A 10767-nucleotide genomic window follows, 5' to 3' on the forward strand; every position below is an offset into this window, starting at 1 on the left:
TCACAATTTCCCTTGTGAAGGCATTCATCACTCCCTTCCCCTTACTTAACAGAAGGCATGTCATCTGGAATGATGCTGAACTGTGTCTGGCAGAAAATAAAAGAAGAAAAAGCTAACATTTTGTGTTTGTGCAAGTGCTTCTGCTGGCATTTGGACCACTGCCAGCCTATTCAGTGCAAGCTTGCAGAGGGTTATGGTGCTGTCTGGGCATTTGATGAAAACTGTAGATCCTCAGAACAGAGGCTTTTAGGTGTGAATTGTGTGTGCTGAATTGTAATGCAGAGTTGCACTGACATTTGGAGCAGAAAACTGGAATTTCTCAGAATTTTATTCCTTTTTTCCTCCCCACCTAAACAAGGATCTTCTGATGTCCCATTAATATTCTATTCTTTGAAAAATTACTTATGTAAGGAGGGTGAATGTTACAAATTCACTCCTCTGTAATAGCTACTCTCTCACTTTGAGGAAAAAAGTCCAGGCTGGATGAAAGTAATCTCATTCTTTTTTAAATTTTGTGTTAGAACATATAGGCAGCATTATCATTTGAACTACACCTACAATGCATGTGAAATTTCTAAAACCCTCACAGATGTAAATGTTTTTCCCCTCTTCAGATGTTATAAATAGAAAATAATTCTCTCTTCTGCTATTCCTAGCATAAAGCCTCTGAGAACTGGTGTCAGATGCAAAGAACTGCAAACCAGCCCCAGACAAAACACACAGCAGCTACCAGCTGCCTAAGGAGACTGATAATACAAGACTTTACACTTCACAGTCCCTCAGGTTTGAACCTGCCCTGGGTGTGTGACACACTTCAATGAAACAGAACAGCCGCAACACATTTCGACACTGGAGAAAAGAAGATAGAAAACAGTTGCTCTGCACAGAAGGAGCAGCTACAAAGCCTGCATAGCTGGACAGAGTCAATGTCAGACTTTAAATGTTTGACACAAAGAATTCAAAGCTAACATTTTGGCATTCAAATAAGAATTCACCTTTACAACCCAAAGTATATTTTACGGCAAAGGATTACAGGTGTACACAGGAAGAAAGCCTTGGTTTAAGGTGTGCATTGGTAGGACCAGGCAATAGGAGTGCAAAGTGCTCAAGTAAGAATTCATAAGGAGATATGAAATCCTAGGAGCCCAGGCTGATTTAGGTTCAGAAGCATAAAAACCACCAAAGGATATGTTTTAGAAGGAGCACCAGATATTTAGCAGACAATTTTGGACTGAATATTCATTCATGTGTTTAGGAAACAGTAGAAAAATTGGTACATTGTACCACAGATATTCCATAGATATCCCAAGTATTAAGGGAAGAAACAAGAGGAATATAAACCACTTCTGCTCACTCCCTCACATATTCCAACCTCTAATTGTAATTAGAGGTATCTCAAATTCATATGTACTTTTAATAAAAGTGATGGTAAAGGTACTGTAAAGCAAGGAGTTCCTGTACAGCACCACCAGTGTAAACACTCCTCACTTGTTGGGGAACCTGGGATTTTGTCCTTTGAGCTGCCAGGAAGTTATTTGCACTTACACTAGGGGCCCAGAAGAGATGTACCATTACTGAGTCTCCTTGTGATTAAAACTGAATAGCTTGAGATCAAGAGAGCTTTGACATCATATCTAATTAGATACAATAATTACAAAAGAAAACAGCAGCAATTGTCTCACAGCATGACAGACACACTGAACACTTTAGTATGGGGTGCTCAGTTCAATTCTCAGCAGTGCTGCAGCTCATGGCCACTGGTGCCTGCTCAAGTCACCAAATGAAGTTTGACATCACTGACCTAGATCTCAGTGTCAGGAAAGGATTTACAAATTAAAACTAGAATCTAGCAGACTTGCCTAATAGGCTGGAGAGATCAGTGCTGATCATAACACCATTTCAGCTGTCGAATGTGCACACCCAGAGCTGTCAGGAAGGGTACCTGTGGAAGAGGAACTATACACATTCTAAAGCACCTGGAAACAGACAGGACAAATACCATTTGGGGGTTCAAGATTCCTGTGTTTCAGACTGAAAGAGAACATTAGTGCAAGCTACAGAAGACCAAGTGTTTCAAAATCATAAAAACAAGAGAAATAATTATGATCAAATCTCTGTGAGAAAATAGGAAGAGAATAAGCAATTGCAAAATGTGCAGATAATTCAAGTGCAGTTGAAGACCATTCTAAAGTGATTAGACTGGAAGTCAATACTTCTGAGACAAAGTCATTTTAGAGGTGATGAAAAATACTTCTTGCTGCACAGTAGAGTGGTTTCTATCAACACCTAGATGTGGAGATGTGGCCCGCAAGCGTTACAGCATTTAGACATCTCACAATTTTGTAAATACCATAACTGTAAAAAGGACAGAGATATCCTTTCATTCAAAAATTACATGATGCTGGGAATTTAACCATCCAGAAATATCTCAATTTAAAAAATAAAGTTTTGAAAATGCTCCCTCATTGAAATGTTCCTAGTGTAAATAAAATTTCCATCTCACATTCAGGAAATTGTCATGGTTTAACCACACATGTATCTCAACAGTATAGAAATTTGCACAGAGTGATTTTGCACAAGATATTTCATTTATTTTTTAAGAGAGTTCAAGTCAAAACAGATTGGTCTGACTCAAATCTGGGGTTTATGTCTAATTGTTTTTAAAATAAACAATAACAATTTGCTCCAACTCATGACAGGAAAAACCCCAAACATCCAGAGTTAACACAGCAAAATCAGAACATTTCTCTATTGCAAAAATGACGTGCATTTCCACTGACTGATATATATGTATTCTTATTTGTTCATGTGTCAAGGTCCTCCTTGAAGACATTTTGGCTTCAAAGAGAACTTAGAGCATGAAGCCTTAGACAGCATTTTCTGTCCAGAAAACTGAGAAGCAAACTCCACTAGGCAGGTAAAAAGAGGCTGGGATATCACCTGTAGAAACTTAATGACAGGATAATTTTTTGGGGAGCCTGAGGAATTGAGTCTTAACAGAATTTTACACCTTCACTCTTCTGAGCTTTCCTGTATTTATACATCTCTGATCTTTTATGACTCTTCTGGTACAACTCAAGTGTAGGAGGCCATTTTGCAACACTGGAAAGGAGAATGAAAAGGCCATGAGGCTTCTGGCTGATCTCTCTGTCCTTTTAAGACACCACTGCCTCCACCCCAAATCAGTAACAGGGAGAGGTATTTTCCCTCCTGCTCCCACTTAGATGAGCAAAGGTACAGCCCGAGTTTTTTCTGCAGTGAGTGAAAGAACTGCAAAAATCATTGATTCTGTTCTGGGCTCCCACCACCCCCTATTGACCTTCCCTTCCTTACTGATCACTATAATAATGATAATTTCCTCACATTTTTTACCATCTAGCAATCAATGACTCAAATCTACAATCAGTTTTGCCTTTGATTGTGAAGGAAGAAACAAAAGGTCAATTGCAGCCAGAACACAGAACTGGCCCAAAAGAGAAGTCTCATTCTACAAAGCCCAACCTTAGATTTTTAAGCCTCACCAGACATCTGGCAAAACTCAGGCCCCAATTTTTCCCTTGCAGACCCATAATATTTGTCAGAGTTAAATGGATTCTGACCACCATCTACATTTACAAATAGCATTTACAAGCTATTACAAGAAATAACTGGAGAATAATTTGCATCTGTGATTTACACAAGAGTATAACTTTGCTTTTTAGGATCAGGTGACGTTAACAGGGTGGCTGTAGGGAAAAAATACACACCATGTGAGCTAGGAACATGAACCAAAATCTGAAGAGAACAATTGTTGGAGTACTCTATTTATTCATCTCTGCAGAGTCACTTTTTCCTCATTAAAAAAATTAAACTTTGAACCAGTCAGCCTGCCTTCAGCTGCTTGTTCCCAGAACAGCTATCTAAAAGGAGACAAAATAGGATGAGAAGGTAAATACAGGCAGTGGAATCTCTTTCTTGTCTCTGTTACACAAAAAATGCCAGAGTTACTGTACCTCAGATTAATTCCCTAAAAATAAATTACTTTCCAAAGTGCTCTTGAAAGAAGACCCAGGTCAGTATATCCACCAAAATATAACAAAAACATATTCTGTATCTGCTGCCTCAACACCAGCTGCTTAGAGCCTCAGCTGCTTAAAAGAAAACTTACTCTTTACATTTCTGGCAGAATTGCTGCAAACCTATCTGTTAGAGAACAAAGCTGGAGAAGAAGTAAAGGATATACACATGAAACAAGAAAATTCAATTTCCTCATTAAAATTAATATTAGGCAGAAATTGCCACTTTTAAAAGTCCTATAACCCTAAGGAAATCTCAGCATGCTTTTGGTCTAGCAGAAATAAATTCATACTTTGAACAGATTCTAATGACTAATATTTTTTTTTAACTCATCACCAGACAAGTTACTTTCCTTACTGGTGCCCACCTGCCACTACAAGGTGAGTGGATGAGCCCAATAGGTTGCTGTTGTGCAGCTAGAGTAATGTAACCACCTTTCCTTTCCCTGGATTTTTGAAGCACTTCTCCATTGATTTTCAAGAGTGTTTCCTATTTAGGATGGGCATTTTCCCTTTCTGTACAGATGGGTAAAGACTGAAAAAAGAACTGAAGGCCTATGCAGCAGTCAAAAGCAGAATCGAGAACCTGTATATTCACCTGGCTTTTCATTAATTCTCAGTTAGATGCTGGAACCCACCACCTTGGTTTTACTGAAATTAAATATTTTTTTTGCAAAATACACAATTGTGTTTGTTTCATTTTATTCAGTTTTTCAATTTTCATTTAAGGGTAAAAGCAGAAAAGTCATTCTTAAGCAGAAAGCAGGAAGATTTTTTTAAAAAAAACATTTTTAATAATTTGAGAGCAAAGAGTTCACCACCAAAAAGCTGTTCTTATCGATTATCATAATACCATATATGAAGAAGCTAGAGAAACTTCACTAGCTGTGTGACAATTACCCATACCTTTCCTTTATGCCTCAAATAAATTGCTTCTGGAACCATATTTTCTTCAGCTCTCCCATCCAGGTTTCATGTGAAGTCTTCACTAAGCCAACACAAGAAATTCAAAGCCAGCTCTAGGCAAAAAGAAAGCATTTCAAGCACAACTATGACAAGGACACCTGACTTATTTTATTTTGGACTGACCAGATATTTGAATATCCTGTGGCTGAAGAGAAAAGCCACAGAAGCTCAAACATCCTTTTTAATGCCAAATTTTGGAGCCTCAGGGAATCAATCCCCTGCTGTTCTTCGCAGACTAAACAAGTTCTCAGCAGTACAGTCCAAGTGACAGAAACTGTAGACAAAGGGCTTTTTGGTAAGCCTTGTTTCAAGCACACAATGTCACAGATGCTCATTTATGAAACAAATCCACCCTGACAGTTGTCCCACACCACAGCAGTGTGAGTTGCAGCTCAGTGCCAGAGCAGCTCCCTGTGAAACGTGCACAAGGGTTTGTCAGATATGTGCAGTGACACACCAGAGACGCACTGTCCTGCTTTGCCCTCTTGCTCTCTGCTTTCAAACTGCTTTAAAAGAATGTGCACAAGGGAGGAGTATGAGGTATGAGCTGCTGGTTACCACCAGGGACAGCTGATGTCAGGACACTGGGATTTTATCTTCAACTTTGTCTTGCCCTCTCAGGTTTAGGTTTAAGCCCAGACAAAGGCAGAATTTCTGCCCCTAAAAGCATTCAGAAGACAAGTGAGAAGGTGCTTTAGTCTGCATCCCATGTAGAATTTTAACTGTTTAATAGAAAATCAGATTATTTACTTCTAAAAGTTGTGATGGATATTAGTCAGCTGTGATTCACTTGGCCTCAGATAGAAAGTTTAACAACATTACAGCCTGTTCAGCATTGTGAGCCTACCAAGTATTAGGGGCCCATCATTTTCTGTTCCCCTGGAAGCAGCAAAGCAGTTCTTCTACAGAAGCCTAAGCATATCAAACTGCAGACATCCCCCATTGCTCTTCATTGTTCCTCACATTGTTAATTACAAAAATGACATAGCAAAATACATTCATGTTATTTGTTTTTAAAAACTCTATTCCTCTTCATCTGCAAAAATAAGAAAATTCTTACCCAGACTTCATCACGTTTTAAACTCTGAGAGAATATTGCCAAAGGTTATGTTATCTTTAGCTTACTTCACTTGCGCAACAGTGACTAGATACTGGATAAACTGAATACTTGCCCCTCACCATACAGCACTGGCATATGGCTATAGCTACTCCTGCTAAGGTAAGTTTATTTATCTTTTTAAAAAACAAGTACAAATATTGTATTCATATTTCTAGAGCCCCATACCTCCTAGGTGATTTTCTCACAAGCAGCTCTTCACAGCAGTGTTGCTCCTGCTTCTTCATCAGAACTCCTCCAAGACCCTCCCTGACCAGCCAATCCACTCCCTTTTATCCCAGTTATCTTCATTAGCCACAGCTGCCACCAAATTAAGGGCATCACAGCTGCAGCCCATTTAGAGCAACTAGGATCAGGGCAAGGCCACTTATACAATACATACATTTTACTAGGACTCCTACTATATACAAACACACACCTGAAGGCAGATATTTCCAGTTATCTTTCCCTTGTATATGGCACAGGTTAAAGTGAGAATTTGGTGCCTTCCACATGGCCCTGTTGCACTATAGGCATTGATGGTGAATTTTTACACAGTGAAAAAAGGGCTGTTTAGCTATTTAAACTTAGTAACTCTACAGCCAGACCTTAGTTCAAAACTGTGGCAGAAACTGGTGCGTAAAAAACTGTGGCAGAAATTGCTGCATAGTTTCTTTACAAAGTTACTTAATCCTTTTACAGACTATGTCAAGAGCAAAGATTTGATTCTTGTTCAAGTCCAGTCCATCACACTTGCTGAGGTTTTAACATTACTCAGATTTGCTTACATTTCATTTTAGCAATTACTTTCTAAGAAATAGCAATTTGAAGATATTTCTCCAGCTCCAGCAGTAAATATAGCTACTCTGCTCTGATGTGAACTGCAAGAGAAAACTCAGGGTCCTTATTTATTGAGTAGCAAAGAAACTGGAAGCCTGTGTCCCTGTCCTGCTGTCCCCTTTATTGAATAACCCTTGTTTCTGAGAGACTCAGGGACCCAAACAGGGGGCTGGTTGTTGGGCTTTTCCTTACAGCTCCTGGCTGCTTTTAGCCAGATCCTGGGCTCACAGCACTGGGCTGCCCATGCCCATTGAGCCACATTCTTGGCTGCTGGCTCCTTCCCATGCCTGTTTCTATGGCACTTCCTCATCCCCCTCCCACCTGCATCTCTGCTCACAACAACACTAAATGAGAATCTTTGTTTGGGCTCGGGACAGGAGCAGGCTTTTTGATAGAGCTGCCTTTTTTTTCCTGGCATGTGGAAAGTAAACACCACACTCCCCAGCTTTAAGCAAATGTTAAGCTTCACCTATAATAGCATTAATACTTACAACTTCGTTGCACACAAATCAATCTAAAGAGCAGCTCCTTCCACCACATCCTGCCTTTGATTTCAGAAATGACGTTTCTGGATTGCATCTGTGCATTGCTGTATTGATACATCTGATCAATCTTTGCCACTCAGATTCTTGCTATCATTAAGACCCTCAAAAGAAAGCTGAATGAATAAAACATCCCAAATGGCAAAAGACTTAGGTATTCTAACAATAAACAAAATGTAAGAAATTATAAAACTAACCTGTGATGTGGTTGGAAAAGAAAATGTTTCAGAACATCACTGAGTGAATGAATACTCATCTACTGAATTGAATGCTGTGTGAACCTACTTTCCAACTACCTTCAAATGTTTGGAGTTAAGAGCATTTAACAGCATTTCATGCAAATACAAATGTAGACATCCCAGTGAAGAACATGAAACTAATTAGCTGAGTTGGTCTGTGTAACTCTAGGCCACAATAGCTTATAATCAGAAACAGTGACTGAAGAGGTTTGACTGGCCTGATCAGAAGGCTCCTCCTCAGCTCTCAGCATTTAGCACTGTCATACCCAACATGAGGTTCATCCTCCCCATCAATGCCTGCTGTGGACAGGGGAGCTATGCTTCACCCCACACTTCAGGCACACAGCAGCTGGGACCCATTTTGGCCTTGATGTGCAGTCCAATTACAGGTTAAACAAAACATTGAACAGTAACCCCAGAATATGCCCCAGCATCTGCCACTGCAGAGCATCAGAACGGAAATGCCTGGCCCATCCTCACAAGAGCATTATTCCACTATACGGGTTTGTTTATTTAACCTCTTTTTATTCTCCAACTAGCTTTGAGGTTGAACAACAGGCTCTGGAATGACTCCCCTAGGGACAATGGCTGACCCTCACAATCTGACAACCATCTGCTGAAAGTAAATTTAGGGAAAATATGCCCATACAGTCCTGGCTGGCAAAGAACCACACAGAATATAAGCAATTCAAACCAAACTGAAAAAGTGGCCAAGGAGTCATTGCATTACCTTGGTTTATAGCAAGGACTTCGCAATACAGCAACATAGCTATAATAAAAATCTGATTCTTAATGTGGGAAATATAAAACAAAGCAATAGTATTCCCAGATTTTTTTTCTGAAGCAGAACACCAAGGTTTTTTCTCCTTTCAGTTCATTTAAAATGAATGTCATTATACACAGTCAAGTCTTGGCCACTATAACTAGACCCAAAGGAATTGAGGAAGATCATTGAGTGGAGTGGCAAGACAGAAGGTCATCAAACCAGAACCATATTACTCTCCCGTGACATCTGATGGAGCCATGACAGCAGTTTGGATGCTAGATAACATGAATATTCATCTTTCTGATTTACAAGTTACACTGTGACTTTGGAGTGACACTTCTAATGTGCCCTTGCAGAACCTTTGTGACATTCTGGGGAATGAGCAGTATCAGAACTCTGGCATTAAGTATCATCCACTTTATTATTATTATTATTATCTCTTATTGTGAATCAGCCCGTGCACTTGGAAGGAGATATAAGCAATGAGCCTGAATAGTAAAGGGATGTACTAGCAGATTTGTAAAAGAAGTAAACAGAATGCTGCTACCTCAAAGCATTTTCCCAAAGAAGCTGTGACCTGCATGTATGCAGCTCTAATAACACAATCAGACGTTTCCACAATGAAACCACAGTGAAAACATTTACACCAGAAATTTTCCCTCCTCTGGAGAAGTCTCATTTCAGTTCAGAGGCAGACAGGACAAAAATATTAACTGTCCTGAGCTTGTAAGAGAAGTTTCTTAGAGAGAAAACTTACAGAGGCAGGTTGAGCTGACAGAGGTCCATCTTGGCCACACCTGCAGATGTAGTGCTCCATTACTAAACCTCTGCTTGGCCTGGAACTTTGTCTTGAATAAATAGCACACCCATAAAAACTAAGGCTCACGTTACAGTGTGCCTCTCAAGTTTGGCTACTTTCTATGTGGAGTTCAGAACATTCTATGAAAAATCTGACTGCCAAGGGAGATCTGCTTGTCTTCCTGCTTCAAAGGAAAAAAAAACAATAAAACCCCACTCTCTTCAGCGTCTTCCAGCCCCTGACACAGAGCTATGGAAGAGTCACTAATACAATGAGCTAAAGACCTGGGATGATTCACTGGAAGGGGAAACCTCCTGAATTCCTGCACGCTTTCTTCGGGACTAACGCTATTTAACAGAAGCACTTTAACAAAGCGCTGCGGGGCAAAACATTGAATCCTTTGGTGAGGAGCTACGGAAAAGATTTAAAAGCTCCCTCCGCGGATTTCCTCCACCCATTATTTCTTTTCTGAGCACTTGTTCGGTTGTTTCGCGTCCCCTCCCTGCTCTCCCCCATCAGTGGGCGCCGCGTTTCCGCGGGGGCCCGGCTGGAGCCGAGGGACGGCCGGAATCGGCAGCGGGAAGGGCAAAAGTACTGGCCCGTACGGGGATCGAACCCGCGACCTTGGCGTTATTAGCACCACGCTCTAACCAACTGAGCTAACCGGCCCGCACGTTCTTCTGCCCGCAGGAAGCCTGTGCAATCCATGTGGGAGGGCGCGGTGTCGCTGCCGCCGTCAGCGCTCCGGCTCCCGCGGGGCCAGCACCGCCTGCCCGGGCTGGGAGCGCTCCCCGAGCCCGCTGTGCTCCTCACACAGACACCCTGCGCTGTTCCGGGGGCAGGACACGCACACGCGCTTTCCCCGGCGGGGACAGGGAGGTGACAGCGCGGTGACGCCGTGCAGGCTCCGTCTTTGGCTTTCCGGGCTCCTGGGCCGAGCCCCGGCCGCCTCCAGCGCCGCCCCGAGCCTTGGGGGCTTTGGGCGAGGCCTCCCGGGGCCCTTCCCACAAGGGTTGTGCCATGGCGGAGCGAAACTCGGCGCGGCCTGCGGCAGGACTGAGCATAAGAGCGGCGCACTCTGAAATTCACCGGCCATGAGACAGGGCCTGAAAGAGCTTAACCTCCCGTGAAGTAACACAGGGAAGAGTTACTCACAATCTCTTTCTAAGCCCTATTTTGTATTACACAGCCAAAGGTTTTGGTTTTACCATGTTCATTTTCCTGGCTTAGACTGTTGTTATTAAAAAAAAAAATAATAAAGCTTTTCATATACTTGGTCTTCTTGGCAGAAGTCATTATAGAGGAAAAAACCATGGGGTATCTATATCTCAGCCTGGGATGAGACTCACTCAGGATCACTGGGATGAGAATGCACCGTATTTTGTAGTCCACACACATCCTTGTGATCAGTGCTCCCACTCCCACTTTTTTGCCTGATTTACACCATCAGTTCCCCTTTATTGC

At 41.6% G+C, this 10767-nt stretch overlaps 1 non-coding gene across 1 annotated transcript; it reads right to left on the reverse strand.

Moving 5' to 3' along the window:
* Positions 1 to 9898: 9898 nt before the first annotated feature.
* On the reverse strand, positions 9899 to 9972 carry TRNAI-AAU (transfer RNA isoleucine (anticodon AAU)). Its single transcript has one exon. It is a non-coding gene; the product is annotated as a tRNA-Ile (tRNA).
* Positions 9973 to 10767: the final 795 nt, after the last annotated feature.

This window comes from Melospiza georgiana, chromosome 2 (assembly GCF_028018845.1).
Source record: "Melospiza georgiana isolate bMelGeo1 chromosome 2, bMelGeo1.pri, whole genome shotgun sequence".
In the NCBI taxonomy this organism is placed as follows: Eukaryota; Metazoa; Chordata; class Aves; order Passeriformes; family Passerellidae; genus Melospiza; species Melospiza georgiana.